Source organism: Phacochoerus africanus, chromosome 1, assembly GCF_016906955.1.
Source record: "Phacochoerus africanus isolate WHEZ1 chromosome 1, ROS_Pafr_v1, whole genome shotgun sequence".
Classification (NCBI taxonomy): Eukaryota; Metazoa; Chordata; class Mammalia; order Artiodactyla; family Suidae; genus Phacochoerus; species Phacochoerus africanus.
Genome location: NC_062544.1, coordinates 205819403 through 205835141, shown reverse-complemented (window position 1 = coordinate 205835141; position 15739 = coordinate 205819403). Strand labels below are relative to the sequence as shown.

The 15739-nt window shown below is 42.0% G+C and overlaps 1 long non-coding RNA gene across 1 annotated transcript; it reads right to left on the bottom strand.

Annotated features, from left to right (window-relative positions):
- Positions 1 to 296: 296 nt before the first annotated feature.
- LOC125112971 (uncharacterized) lies at positions 297 to 14834 on the bottom strand. The gene is made up of 3 exons (XR_007131303.1): positions 14627 to 14834; positions 9580 to 9662; positions 297 to 607 (listed from the first exon to the last, which is right to left on the bottom strand). It is a non-coding gene; the product is annotated as an uncharacterized LOC125112971 (long non-coding RNA).
- Positions 14835 to 15739: the final 905 nt, after the last annotated feature.

The window sequence follows — 15739 nt, the reverse complement described above, 5'->3', positions numbered from 1 at the left end:
AGGCCCTGGAATTCCCTTGTCCAAAGACCTGGACAAGAGAGAGCAGAGTGGTGAGGATGAATGAGATAATGAGACAATGCACATAAAGTATGTATCACATAGTGGATGGCACATACTAGGTGCTCAGGAAATGCCACTGGTCCTTTCCTTTTAACAACATATCCATAGACTTTATTTTCTCAAACCCAAGACCAGAGATGTAAGTTTAAGATGAAAAATTTTACTTTAATTATATGGCTTTAAAATGAAAAAAGCCCATGTCCTGATTTACGATATTCTAATCAAGGCATAGTTTTTATTGGAAAAGCATGTGTTTCAGTTTTCAGATAAATGGAAGAACATTTTTGAACAAAAAATACATTTGTTTTTAAAAATTTTTTGGTATGATACAGCCACTCTTCCTTGTCCACACAAGGAATTTACAACTCTCTTACTTCAGATTTGAGTGAACACAAATGTTACTGTTTGTTCTGTAACTTCTGATGGTCTTCACACACCTTTCCCTCTTTGATCATTCCAGGGTTTTTCACATCAGGGTTCTCAGGATTGGAGCCTGGACTATAGAAGCTTCATGAAACATTAGACCATAGGGAACCCACTGAAGGCTCTGTTAATAAAAAAAAGGATGAGAGCACCAACCTCCAATGCATACGTGTTCTTATTTTTCTTAGAGTTTTTTCATAATGCATGTGCCAACAGAAAATAAGTCCCCTCTTTTTTTTGAAGTAATCTTGGCTTATATTGCACAAATTAATATTACCATCTTGATTGATTCATAGTCTGATAACAGAATACCAGTATGAATAGGCACAAGAAGTGGTAGAAAAATCAGGAAAGGATTTGTTGAGCATTTAGCATTTTTTATAAGATATTCACGTCAGGACTGAAGGTATCTCTCCCTTCCTCCCTTCCTCTTTCCTTTCTTCTTTCCTTCCATCCTTCTCTCTTTTAAAAATAAAACATCTCTCATCTATTAAATAGCAATAATTACTTCTGTTTTTCCAGGACTCTGCCAATGATAACACACATTCTCGCTTTCTTGTTCCCAGTGTACTTTTAAACATCTTTCCCATTTTGCAATACCTTGAACTTGTCCAAGACTGTGTAGATTGTGAGGGACAGGCTAAATCATCACTCCAAGTTCTGGCCTCTATTTGTCATCCCATGTTTCTTCTCCCACTATATCCACCCAGTCTCTAAGGACAAGTTTTGAAATTCAATAGAGTAAAATCTTCATGAGGGCAGAGACCTTGGTTGTTTGATTCAGCATTCTATCTCCATTGCTTAGCATTTCAGTGCCTAAAACATCCAAAATCTCAATAAACACTTTTTTTATTAAATTAAAATCCATGCTCCCTCTTTTATGGACTCAAGAGGTGATGCTGAAGTGATTACTTGTGGAGTGATAACAAGCAGCTGGTGTCCAAAAAGGTGAAAAACTAAAGCCTTATGGAGACTTAAGGGTAAGAACTGACATAAATCTGTGCCAGGGCAGCAAACACAACATCCACAAGCGCATAGAGATTTATTCCACATGCAAGCATCACCCCAGCTGGTGGGGGTGGGGTGGGGTAAGGAGGCTGGTGGGACATCCCCTGACTCCCATTCTTGCATCTTCCTTTCCCTAAAGACATCACTACAGGATGCTGGAGCTCTGAGGGTTTCCTATAATTTGCTCTAAAAAATTCACTGGGTTTTTCCAATCTGTTAGTACTTCCTCCTTAAAGCTTTTGCTTCTCAAATTGGTAAGCATTTAATTTCAGTTACAAAATTAGTTGCTTACTGGTATGACATATTAAACTGATAATTTACCCAAGAACAACCTGTTATAATTTACACAGCATTTTCACAAGACAACCATTTTATTAAGAAAGAAAGAAGATCAGGAAAGTTAAGTGTTTTGCCCTAGATCACATAGCTAATAATTTATAATACCAAATCCAGACCTTTTAACTAAAGATGCTCAGTCATTCCATTATGACATGGCCGATGTGATGTTGGTACTTATCTACCAAGCAATCCATGAAAATAATGGGCAGTAAGGGAATCAGGGAAACCAAGCTGACCCCACTTAGGACTCTTCCCTTATTTACCACGAATGCCATAGACACAGCCCACTCTTTCCCAGCCCCCCTTCCCAAATCCCTCCTTATTGTATCTATGGTGGCAGTGGTGGCTGTAGCAACATCTGTGACTCCTTAGGGTAAATTCAGAGGACCTCTCTTCTGAGCATCTTGCTTCCTTGTCAGCTTAACAAGAATATTCTCAAGACACACATCTTCAGCCTATAAAAGATGAAGCTCCTCATACTCTCTTTAAACTTTCTCCTTCTTCTGTAACCCTCTGCCCTGTCCCTGGCTCACCCACCTAGATGCCTAAGTTAGCAACTCAGAAGTCAAGCTGGGCTCTTCTCACTCACTCTTCTTCTCTTCACCATCTGGTCCCTAAGACTGCTTGATTCTTACTCTGAAGACTTTCTTCAGTCTGTGTCCACTTCCTGACCCTAATGATACCTTTAAGTCCCCATCGTGGGTTCTGAAAGTGTCTCCCAATTGGTCTCCCCACTGATAGCTCCCATCAGCATCTCTGTGAAATGAAAAGTGTAATGTTTGACCCTGCTCTATACACAGCGGAAAGCAGAGGCCAGGGCCAGTGTGAAGTGCTCTACAACCCTTTCCAAGAGCAGGCAGGAGGCAGTGCCCCTGTGTACGTGTCTGTCCTCTCTTGCTGACTTCTGCCCCACCTTGCTCTGCCCACAGTTTTCTTCAAAGAAACCACACTGCTGATCAACAGTTGGACCTTCTAAAGTAGGACCCTATGCCTGGTCAATAGAAAGTGATATCCTGACCTAGACCAGAAGGAAGATCAAGGGTGACAACATCTAAGAGGAAGTGGACATGACCTCAAAACATACATTACAACCCCATGCTGGGTAAGCTCTGGGACTCCCCCAGGGCAGTTCTCAGCAGAAGTACCCAAAACATTTGTCTGCTGCCCTCATAGGGAGCTCCCAATCAGCTCTGAATATTTGTTCTTACTCTGAGCACAGTTCCCTCCTCTCCAGGGAACTGGTCCATAGCAGGGACAAGTGAGGAGAAAAGAGAGCCAGATGTTGGGCCAGAAGGCCCCTGGTGACTATGGTTGTCATCACCTCCTGAAGCCTGTCTCCCCACTGCTTAGATGAGACTAGGGAGCCTTGCCAGCCTCACCTCCTGGGTCACAGTGAGAAACGAGACTCACACAATATATTGAGGTCAGTCTTAGAGAGGGTGGTAGATGTTGGTTTTGGAGTCAGAAGATCTGGGGTTTAGGTCCAAGCTGTGCCACTCACTGTCTAATCTAGGCCCAGCCACTCATCTTCTCTGAACCTCAGTGTCTTCATCTGCTAAATGAATTAACAGTACACCCCTCACTGAGGGCTCATGTTGGCAAGACAACACCTGTGAATTGTAAAGCACAATCCACATACAGTGAGATGATATGGTTCTCCATACATGAGGTGCTTTCTGGAGCCCTAGATCATGTCAGCGGTTCTCTTCACAGCTCAGCCCTGCATCTCACTGGGTGTCTGCTGTCTGGGACACAGAACATCTTGACCCCACCTGCTCGCGGAGAGCATGTCCCTGGGTTGTGTGTGATGAAGGCCTGGAAACTCCCATTGGAGGGATCCTGGCACGTCTGGAGATGGTCTCTTGCTGTGGGTGGTCTGGTCCAAACAAACATTAAGTATGAATCAGTCTCTAGCAAAGGTGCAAGGACCACAAGATGGGGCAGATCCCCTCAGGGTAGGAGCACTTACAGAATGCCTGAGAATGTCCCTGTTGGGATTGCCTATTTTTAGGTGACTGTGCCCCTGTGTGTTTCACGTGTGTGTGTGTGTGTATGTGTGAAAGAAAAGCAGACAGTAGTGGCTTGCTTGGGGCCCATTCAAGTTCTTTAGCCAAGTCAGCCATGCCTGTGGTAGAGGTAAGGAAGGGTAAAGAGAGCCCTGCACTCACACAGCATGGCCTGGCCTTCACCCTGGCTCTGCTTGGTCTCTCCCAGGCTGGGCCTCAGCCACATGCCTCCCTTTCTTGCCTTCCCCCCTCGGAGAAGTCTGCATGGGTCGTGATAGCAGGTGTTAGGGAGCAGAGAGCCTTCTGTGAAACTGGGAAGATCCTGCTTCAGGAGATGCTCTACAGCCAGGGAGACCTGCCCTTCCAGAAGCGAGGATTTATTTCTACCTGTAGCAGCACCTGCTATGGGGAAAAATTTGCTTCCATGACTTCTGGGAATTGAGCTTTGTCACATCACATAGGGGATCACGGAATACAAAAGGCTGACTAAAACTCTCGATTCTTGGAGTTCCTGTTGTGGCTCAGCAGAAACAAATCCGACTGGGAACTATGGGGTTGCAGGTTCGATCCCTGGCCTCACTCAGTGGGTTAAGGATCTGGTGTTGCCCTGAACTGTGGTGTAGGTTGAGGACGTGGCTTGGATCTGGTGTTGCTGTGGCTGTGGCATAGTCTGGCAGCTGTGGCTCCAATTCGAACCCTAGCCTGGGAATCTCCATATGCAACACAGGTGTGGCCCTAAAAAGCAAAATAATAATAATAATAATAATAATAATAATAAAATTGGAAAAAAATAAAAAATAAAACTCTCAATTCTTTATGGAGCAAAAGTAAATAAGTAGGGAACCTAAATGTATCAACAGAAGGATGAATACAGTAGATGTGGTACATATATGTAGTGGTATATAATTCAGCCATAAAAAAAGAATGAAATAATGCCATTTGCAGTAATATGGATGGACATAGAAATTATCACACTAAGTGAAGTCAGACAAAGACAAATATCACAGGAGATCACTAATATATGGAACTTAATAAAAATGATGCAAAAAACCTTATCCACAAAACAGAAACAGACTCGAAGATTTTGAAACCAAACTTATGGTTACCAAGGGAGAAACACTGGGGTGGGGGGAGGGATAAATTAGGAGTTTGAGATTAACATACACACACTATTACACATAAGATTGATAAGTAGCAAGGACCTACTATATAGCACAGGGACATCTACCCAATACTCTGTAATAATCTATATGAGAAAAGAATCTGAAAAAGGATGAAGATATGTATACATATAACTGATTCACTTCGCCATACACCTGAAATGCACACAACAATGTAAGTCGACTATACTCCGATGAATTTTTTTTTTAAGTAAGTAAGAAGGATGCTGTGACCTAAAGATCAGTTTAAGAAAACTGTGATTTAAAATTGCTGGGCTTGGGGAGTTCCTACTGTGGCCCAACAGTGATGAATCCAACTAGTACCCATGAGATATGGATTTGATCCCTGGCCTCTCTAGTGGCTTAAGGATCCAGCATTGCCATGAGCTGTGGCGTAGGTAGAAGAGGTGGCCTGGATCCAGCGTTGCTGTGGCTGTGCTGTAGGCCAGCAGCTATAGCTCTGATTTGACCCCTAGCCTAGGAACTTCCACATGCTGCAGGTTCGGCCCTAAAATAAATAAATAAATAAATAAATAAATAAATAAATAAATAAGTAAGTAAGTAAATAAGTAAATAAATAAATAAATAAATAAATAAAATAAAACCTGCTAGGGAGTCCAATTTTACCTAACAACAAGAGTAAACAAGGAGAAAGGGCGCTGGACCAGGGCTCAGGGAACCGGGCTCTTTCCCTCTCTCCCCCGTTTGGCCTGTCAGCTCCCTGAGGACTGTGTCTCATTTTGCTCATAACTGTCTCTCTTGCTGTGCCTGGCACACAACAGGAAGCTGATTAAAAGTAGGGACAGTACTCTCCCTTTAATGGTTTCACTTCCCACAGTTTCATTTATCCATAGTCAACCTTGGTCTGAAAATATTAAATGGAAAATTCCAGAAATAAACAATTTCCAAGTTTTAAATGTTGAGCCCTTCTGAGTATAGCATGTTGCAATCTTGTGCTGTCCTGCTCCATCCTGCCTGGGTCATGAATCATCCCTTTGTCCAGTAGCTGTATATGCCACCTGCCCACTAGGGTAGGAAAAAGCGTAGTATATTGGGGTTTGGCACTACCCGTGGTTTCAGGCATCCGCTAGGTGTCTTGGGATGTATATTCAGGTAAAGGGGGTCTATTGTATTTATTGGCATATTGGCATGCTGATATATTCAAAACATATCAGTGTACATTATAAAAGCACTGTGGACACTATGTATATATTTCTTTAGGGAAAAGCCTGGAAAGACATTAACACTGTTACAGTAACAGCATTATCTTTTCAAGTTACTTTACTTTTCCTGCTTTTTATCTGTATTCTATAACTTTCTACTATAACATATCTTCATTGTATAAGAAAAAGTTGAAAGTATACATGTAAATATATATATCTATGTCTCCAATACCTCTTTCAGTTATTCATTTCCTTTTGGACAATCACAGTAAACCACAAAACAGAGATCTGGGGGGCTGTGAAAAATACAATGTTAATTCGGATAAAGATAAAACTATTTGCAAAATGTGGCAACCGGAAGCAAAAATGGAAGTTGTTTTTGTTTCCAATGATGCGCAAAGCATCACTGCACATAGCTCAGTGTGAGCTACCAACACACAGCAAGAACTAAGAAAGGCTTAATCCAATCAACTTGAAAACAACTCAAACACTGGCTCACCAAACCTCAGGATACTACACTTTGGACCACTACTGTGCTTTAAAGTATTCTGTAGTTTTACAACATCAAGTATGTACATTATAGCATTTTATAGAAATACTTATATAAAAGAATGCTAAGTTGCCTGTATATACTTATGTATAATTCTGTGAAAACTCATGTTTATTAAGGAAGATGAAACTTTAAACAATGAAAAATAAAAGTGTTTTGTAGCCTTGCTTAGTTTTATAGTTTTTATAAAAACCAAATAGAACATAGTGAACGCCTACATACCAGTAATTAAAGTAATTTAATTACTGAAGTAATTTAAAGTAATTTAATTTCTGAAGTTCCTTGGAACTCCATAAAATTATAAGCAAAAGTATGTAGGGAAACTGATGCTCATGTACCATCCTGTTGTTGGGAATGTAGATCAAAGTTTTCTGAAGCATGACTTGGAAACATATATGTCCAAATTTTAAAGTTTCATTCTCTTCTTACAACCAATTCTGTCTTAAGAATCTTAACGAGGAATAATCTGAAATTCAGAGACATTTATCTGACTATTATTTGTGATGGGAGAAAAGAGGAGTTATCAAAATATCCTTCAGTAAGAAATGGGTTGGACAGATAAATCAACAGCATGAATACCTAAGCAGCCATTGAAAACTTTCTATGAAGGAATAATTCATATTATGAAAATAAAGTTTCATCAGAACATACAAATATGAGATTACTAAATAAGAACATGCCACATAATTACATTTTTTCAAAGACCGAAGAATGTAAAACAAAATATTGACAAAGGTGGTTTCTAGATGGTGGAATTTGGGTGGTTTTAATTCTCTCACGTTTTTTCTAACTTCCACATTTTCTATAACAAACATATTACTTCCCAGTTAATGATTGCTCAAAATAGGTAACAGGTAAAATTGTGAGGCAGACGCTTCATTTCTGGTTCGGTAGAAGATAAAATTTTTATCCACCATATGCATGTCCTTTTGACCCTACCTGCAAACAAATCCACTTTTCACCTCAACCCTTCCATGATATACAAAAAAAACTTAGTGCAATCTTGGCTCCTGGCATGAAGTTCAAGTATGCATGCGTGCATATGTACATGCATGTTCACATACACATACACACATTGGACAAATACCCTTGGCAGGAAGAGTGGTGCCCAGGAAGCCCCAGCCTACCTGACTCTCCATGGACCCTTAGGCAAAGTATGCCCCTTCTCTGGGTTCCAGCTTCACCCAATAAATGAGTGAATTGAACTAGAATGTCTCTAAAGACTCTGCACTGGTGGTATTTTATTCCAGGGGAAATACTCCTGGAAGGAACAAAGATTTGTAAAGGAGAAAGAAATAAATCTCCTTAGAGGCGATGTCCCCGACCTCTGGGCCCCTCTTCTCTTTGGGATTTGAAGTGAAGAAGGAGCTCTTGTGAGGCTCCTGTCAGGAGGTTTAGGGGCATGGCAGGGGCTGATTCAGAAAGCAAGCTCTCAAAGGGTGTGGGAAGAATGAAAAGGGTTTATGAGCTTGGGCTAAAGTTCCAAGAAGGTTTGAAACACTGCACGCAGCCAGTGCAACAGGAATTTACTGCCAGCAGGGCCTCAGGTTGGCACACTCTCGATCCCTTGCTTTAACATCTCAAAAGGAGGCGTGGGTACTCTGGGGCTCTGCAGAGCAGTGGGACCCTGCAAGGAGAGGGGCTGCTATCCTGGAGCTGGAGCCCTGGGTCTCAGCTAACTCCCCTGCTTCCAGGCTGGGGCACATTTGCTCGGTCTCTTCTCAGGTTGGCTAGTATCAGTCTAGAATCTGAGAATCTATCTTCTCAGATCCTCAGTTTCCTCAGTTGTGAATGAAAGGTTAGATTAGATCAATTTGGAGGTCCTCTCCAAGTCTGACCCTGAATAAAAGCTCTGGATTTGAATATTACAAGCCCTTCTGGCTGTTTGGCTTATGTTGAACAGGTATGTAATGCTGATATTGGCTATCAGTGGTGCAATGAACATCACAAGGATTTGCTCCTCTTATGTGAATAATGAAACGTGTCGAGTAGCACAAAACTTATAGACCTTTACCTGCCTCCCTTCTGTGCCCTAGAAGAGCAGTACAGGCATTGTACTTCATTGTTGTAGTGACTGATTTTTGTTCCTTACCATTTTTTCCTACCTATTTTAATTTCTTTTCCATTTTCTTCTTTCTTCTTCTTCTTCTTTTTTTTTTTAATTTTTGGTATGTCACACATGAGATAGAGGTCACAATTTCCCCTATCTCCTCTGGATAGGGGAACGAGGAATACTCAATTTCATATTGAACAGCAGACTCTATGGCCCAAGATCCTCTGGTGTTAAGTCCAAAGTTGAATTTTCATTCTAGTTTGATGTCCAGAAATTGGCAAGTACATCAAAAATTAAATGTGAGTCCTAGTCCGTGTTTTCTACATACAAAGGACAGTTTTAAGGTTACATAGAAGAAGGGAAGTGTTAAATAGGAATTGTATGCCTGGCATCTGTGTGGGAATTCTGCCCTCCAGACAGGCTTAGCCCTTCACTCTAGGAGACTTACAGGGTAGAGCCTTCCACCGAGGGTAGGGTGTCTGTCTGGGCTGGAGAGAAAAGCAGGCTCATCTGGTGGTATGCTGCATTATCAGTGTTTACTGCTCCCAGAGAGCATGCTGATGGTTTTCAGGAGATGCATACTTCACGTGTAAGCAGGTCTCTTGTCTACCAACAAGACCTTGACTATGGACTGTTTATAATCTCACCTTGAAGTCTGGGAGGGATAGCATTCATGGTATAGCAGTATCCTAAGCCCCCAAACTCCCCTTGTTAGCCACCTTTCATCAACTTGGCAGAAAAGTCATTTTACCGCAAATGAAGTAGATGGATCGTTCATTCATTCTAGTGCACGAGTTGGGTTATTAATGAGACTTACTCCTTGAAGAGCTCTCACAGGGAGGGTCAGGGTGCTGGCTCTGCACTAGGCTGCATGATTTTGAATCCCGAGTCTTCTCCTTCCTAGTTGTAAAAGCACAGGCAAACCATTTAGCTTTTCTGGTCCCCCATTGCCTTGTCTATAAAATGGAAACAATAATAACGCTTACCTCATTCAGTTGTTGTAAGAATTAACCGTGCCCTCAGAATAGTACCTGGCACAAAGTCAGCATACAATACAAGTCAGCTCTCCCCATCTCTATGAGAGAGACGTATCAATTTCTGAAGTACATCATTGTGTTGTGTGCTTTAATAGATGTGCACAGCCTGGAAATGATTGACTTTGGAAGCTTCACAGAAGCCTCTTGATCAGAGAAGCAGAACCACTTCATGTGCTACAGAATTAGAGATTCATTGTCAGGGCTTGGTCCTCGCAATTGTAGGAACTGCCTAATCAGTTGATGTGAGGCTACTGCTTCAGTGTTTGGTGCTAGATTACAAGTCAGCAGGGCAGGCAGTGGGGAAAGAGAAATGGGCATCAAGTGGGGGAAGAAATGATGGATCGCAACCTGCAAGGACAAACTGGAGTTCATCATCACCTCTCACTATCTCTAGGTGATGATTCCAGTGACCTGCAAGAAAAGCTGGTCTTCCCTGTAGAGTTCTACATGCTGGTCCAGGATTCAGAGATGCAAGAGGTACTCTGATGAGAACTGGAGGAGCTGAGACTCAGCTGCTGCATCCCTCCACCCCCCAGGTAAACCAGTAGATCAGGGACAATATGAATAAGGCACCAAGATACGTGGTGCCCTGCATCAACCTTCTTAATATTATAACATAGTAGCTTCACTTCTATATTCCAAATATTTTGAAAAAAAAAATGTTTCTTATGGCCAATGCTGCTACGTAAGAGGAGTCTGGGAACATAGCTCTAGCCTATCTAAGTTGCCCCAGAACAAAACCACCACAGTTCCACAGATGGAATTGAATGTGAAAGACTGTTTGCCAACAATGAGAAATGAGGATATTCCAGACCTGGGGAATATAATTTTCAGAGAATGAAAATGTCTGGTGTGTTTAGAATGTTCCTAATGTGGCAGCATAAAGTGTTTTGTTACTAGGCCATGAGCCACTGCAATGTGAGGAAGTACAGATCTATCTATGAAATTGGTTGTAATTTTTCATTAGCCAAAGACTGACTGACTTTCCTTCTAGCTAATGTCTCTGCCACTACCAAGCAATTAGACAACAGCAATGAAAGGAGGGTTGAGCCTGGAGCCAGGAGTCCTGGGCTTTAGCTCCAGCCTTGCCTCACACTCTATGGGTGACTTTGACCCAACATCCCACCCTCTCAACCTTGGTAACCTCATCTCTAAAGGGAGGGATTTGAAGCCAAGTGATAGCCAACCCTCCAGAGTCATTTCAAACTTTGATTCTTTGATTTTTCTGGCAACTACTGGGAGATAAAATGGGCACAGATATTTAATTCTAGTGGAAACCAAAATAGAAAATGCAGGGCCCTTTGCCATATCACTTGGCTTTTATCTTTAGATCCTGGAAGCTGTTACAGACAATGCAGCCTCCCTCAGCTGTTCCTGGGGTCTAGGCTTGATGTGGGTTAGGTGTCCAAGGCCATGTCAAGGCTAAATTGTCTTTGCTTTGGTAGCACTAGCCTTACAGTATGCCAGAATCATCCAGGAATGTCAATACATGTCAGATGAAGGAACATATGTTCTGGTCCTGGTGGCCCCATAGATTTGGGAACTCATGTATTGGCCACTTTGAGGACACACTGTGTAGCTCTCCTCTTCAGGGAGACTCTGAATCTGAAACTTTCTTCAAGGCCACTGTAACCTCACCCTATAGCCCTGGGAAGACTACAGGATTGAATAACCAGGGAGGGAGGTCAGGACAGAAGCTGGGTGCATGGCTCATGTTTGAAGTAACATGAATTTTAAACAAAGAAACAGTCACCTCGCCTTTAATCCTATGGCTATATTAATAAATACTTTGATCAATATTTCTAGATATAAGTATCTCCTCTTTTTAAAATTCTTGGGGAGAAGTTCCCACTGTGGTATAACAGGTTAAGGATCAGACATTGCCTCTGCAGCAGCTCAGGTTTGATCCCTGGACCAGCACAGTGGGTTAAGGATCCAGCACCAGTCGCGGTCGCAGCCCCGCTCAGATTTGATCCCCTGCCCAAAAAATTTCATATGCCGTGTGTACAGCCAAAGAAATAGTAAAAAATAAAATTCTTGGGGAAAGTCAGACAACTGCCTGTCATTCTTCGCCTGTTTTCAAAGATGTTCCAATGTTGGAACCCAGGGAAACCATGGTGTTCTTTGTGGAGCCCAATAAAATGTTGATACATTTAATTTCTCTCTCTTATGGAAAATCAATTTTGCTAAAAGACGGTATGTCTGTGTTTCACGCATGCAAAAAAATTTTTTTTTTTTTTTTAGGGATGCACCTGTGGCATATGGAGGGTCCCAGGTTAGGGGTCTAATTGGAGCCACAGTTGCCTGCCTACGCCACAGCCATGCCAGATCTGAGCCTCATCTGTGACCTACACCACAGCCCACGGCAACGCCAGATCCTTAACCCACTGAGTGAGGCCAGGGATCGAACCGGCAACCTCATGGTTCCTGGTCAGATTTGTTTCCACTGTGCCACGACAGGAATTCCTGCATGCAAAATTTTGAATATAGAAAATGCAGATTTTGGCGTTCCCATCGTGGCTCAGTGGAAATGAATCTGACTGGGAACCATGAGGTTGTGGGTTCAATCTCTGGCCTTGTTCAGTGGGTTAAGGATCTGGCATTACCATGAGCTGTGGTGTAGGTCGCTGACTCAGCTCGGATCTGGCGTTGCTGTGGCTCTGGTGTTGGCCAGTGGCTACAGCTCTGATTGGACCCCTAGCCTGGGAACCTCCATATGCTGCAGGTACAGCCCTAAAAGGACAAAAGACCAAAAAAAAAAAAAAAAAAAAAAAAAGGAAAGAAAGAAAAAAAAGAAAGGAAAAGAAAAGAAAGAAAGAAAATGCAGATTTTGGAGAACTGGCTTCAGATCTGGGCTTTACTGCTCACCAGTTGCATGTGTACTAGGAAATGATTTCATCTCTGAGCCTTAGTGCTTTCTTCTGTAAAAGGGCATAATAACACTGATTGTTTAAAGATCCTAAATAATATGGCGTATATAAACTTTGGTAAACATTCAATAAGTATTACTTCTTTTCCTTGCTCTACTTCAAATGATAAAGATAATTGTGTTTCTGAGTTTTCCTATTCTTATTTGTCTTTTATTCATTTATTTGTTTTGTTCCGTGCTTGCCCTTGCAAGTAGGCAGGTGGGAATAGGCACAAAGAGCTTGAGAAAAAAAAAAAAAGTAATGGTAAAAAGAAAACTGAACGTATTATTTTTTTGCATACAATTGTTACTCTCTTTTGGGTGCAGAACACACTTACCCCTTGCAGGTCGAGAAAGCTTGAGTTATGTCATAGTAGCAATTAATTTCCGGCTTCATATGATCACATTTTAGCTCTGAGCCTTGTCTTCTAGATACACAGACCATCAGAGCCACAAGTTTCTTAGAGGTCACCCAGCAAAACCCTTCCATAAATGGGGAAACTGAGCCTCAGAAAGGGAAGTGAGCTGCTCTAAATGGCTCACGTGATGAGATAACGTAAAGACTAGAAATTATGTCTTCTAATTCCTCATCCAGTAACAGCATGTTGCCTCAGAGCCCTTGCTGATTCATCGTGTAATCTTGGAAAATTCCCTTGTTTTCTGTCTACCCATCTCTCCATGAAGCAAAAGATGGCAAGGACAATTCCTGATCCATACCTCATGGAGGTACCTGTGGATTAGTCAGACCCAGGCTGCAAGAAGAATTCAGCTCCTTGGAGTTGGGTACAACTATTAATTACTCATCAAAAACATCTGAGTATTACAAAGGGATCTGCTTTGCAAAGTTCAGATGGAAAGACCTTCCTTCCACATGGTTATGAAAACCAGTGGTGTAGTGCATTTAATGCACTGAGTAACTAACCCACTTGACTTCTCTCAGTTCCATTATACTCATCTATAAATGGAGGGAATGTGGTCCAGAGTATCGCTAAGTCCTTCTAGGCCAAATAATCTCAGGTTTTACCAGTTCCTTCAATTTAGGACCCAATTATGGGAGGACCAACTATACTTCCCAGTGATAGGGATGATGACCAGCCTAGAATCACTAGCTAGAAAATTACGAGTGCTAATGAGGATGGTTTTGAAGGTAGGAAAGGAATAATTTTATAGTTGTGGTTTTTTTTGTTTTGTTTTGCTTTGTTTTTATTTTTTGTTTTGCTTTTTGTCTTTTTAGTGCTGCACTTGCGGCATATGGAGATTCCCAGGCTAAGGGTCCAATCAGAGCTGAGGCTGCCAGCCTACACCACAGCCACAGCAACTTGGGATCTGAACCACATCTGTGACCTACACTGCAGCTCATGGCAACATTAGATCCTTACCCCACTGAGCAAAACCAGGGATCAAACCACATCCTCATGGATACTAGTTGGGTTCATTACCAGTGAGTCACAATGGGAACTTCTGTAGAGATTTTTAAAGTATTGCTTCTCTGTTCTAAAATTATAACCATGTAAAGAAACACTAAGTTCTCTTAACCTTGAAGAAGATTTCCAATTACCATTTTGGAAGTATTCCAGGTTTCTTATCTGTTCTCTTTCTCAGGGTAAACATCTTTCCGTGGACTCAATCTGTGGATCTGTACTGACAAGCAGTAATGAAAAGCTAGGATAAGTGGTTACAGGCCAGAGTTTAGAACTTTTTGTCTTTATTTAATTTCACTTTCTCCCAGGATGAAAAACCGCATGGGGGAGAGCTAAGAGCCCAGGCCCAGGCTGTTGGGGAGGCCTGTCACTGGCTGGTTGTGTTAACCTTGGCCTTGCTTGTTTCATTCTGAGCCTTGGTTTCCTCCTCTATAAGCGAAGGGGGTTGGGTTGGGTTCAAAGTTCATTTAAGGGCTAACATTCCACTGTTTTGCTTACCTGGGTTTTCAGAGCAGAGTCCTCAAAGCAAGCATCCTTGACCAAGCTTCATCTCACAACCCAGAAACCCCCATCTCTTTTCCTTCAAGGGCTCCAGTACAGGGATTATGTTTAATCCATTTGCAACTGTTATCTGTTTCCTTGAAATGAGCATTTGTGTTCCAATAAGTTCTTAAAAGCTTGCAATAGCTAGAGCTAAAGGCATTCCTCAAGGAGCTGCAATTAAAGATGTATTAGTGGTAAGGAGTGAAGATAGGAGGGGAGCTCAACTTTCCCTTGAAAACCACAGCCCTGGTACCCCAAAACTGCTGAGTTGACAATGCCTTAATGACATCACCTCTCTCTAGTCTCAGTTAAATATATTCCCTTAAGGAGTCCTTCATCTGTGGAGACAGGCACAGGTTGACACATTCATAGAGGCTTCTTTTAAACATAAGCCTAATGAGTTCACTCTCATTTTAAAGGCCTGATAATTCATCTGTGGATGAAAGAGTTAAAATTTCACCAGCTTGAGTGCTATAGCAGGCAAGCCCCAGCTGAACGTTTGAGCAGTGAACGGGCAAACAGAGATGGGCAAAGTTCTTCAGGTTCAAAGGCTTGTTTTGGAAAAGAACCCAAAAAGTTCAGATGCTTTTGCTGAAGTTTATCTGATTTATTCAAGTTGGGAATGAGGGAACGCAGAGGCGTTTGTGGAGCCAACCGAACCTACATGTCCTCCCTTCATTGTTACTGCCTTTGCTTTTAAGCCTTTGGGTTTTTCAGGGAAAAGCCAATCCATATGTTTCAAATCTTTGCACTTGAAGCCATGGAGGTTCAGGCTGGTGTCAGAGTGACCCAAATGGCCGGTATCTGCTAAATAGCAGCAAAGCCCTGTAAGTAGAAATGCATTAAAGAATGGAGAGGCGTCATTTCCTCAAATGCAGGCAGAGAAGGAGAAAGAAACAGAGAGGACTCAGGGAGGGCAAACAAAGTGACGGGACAGGTTGGAGGATAGTACAGAAAACTCTGAACCTGGAATTAGAAAACTGGGACTTGAATCTCTTTTGAATTACAGCCTTAGTTTCCTTACTTGGACCATGGGTCTTTTCATCAACAATCCCTGCTCCATGTGGT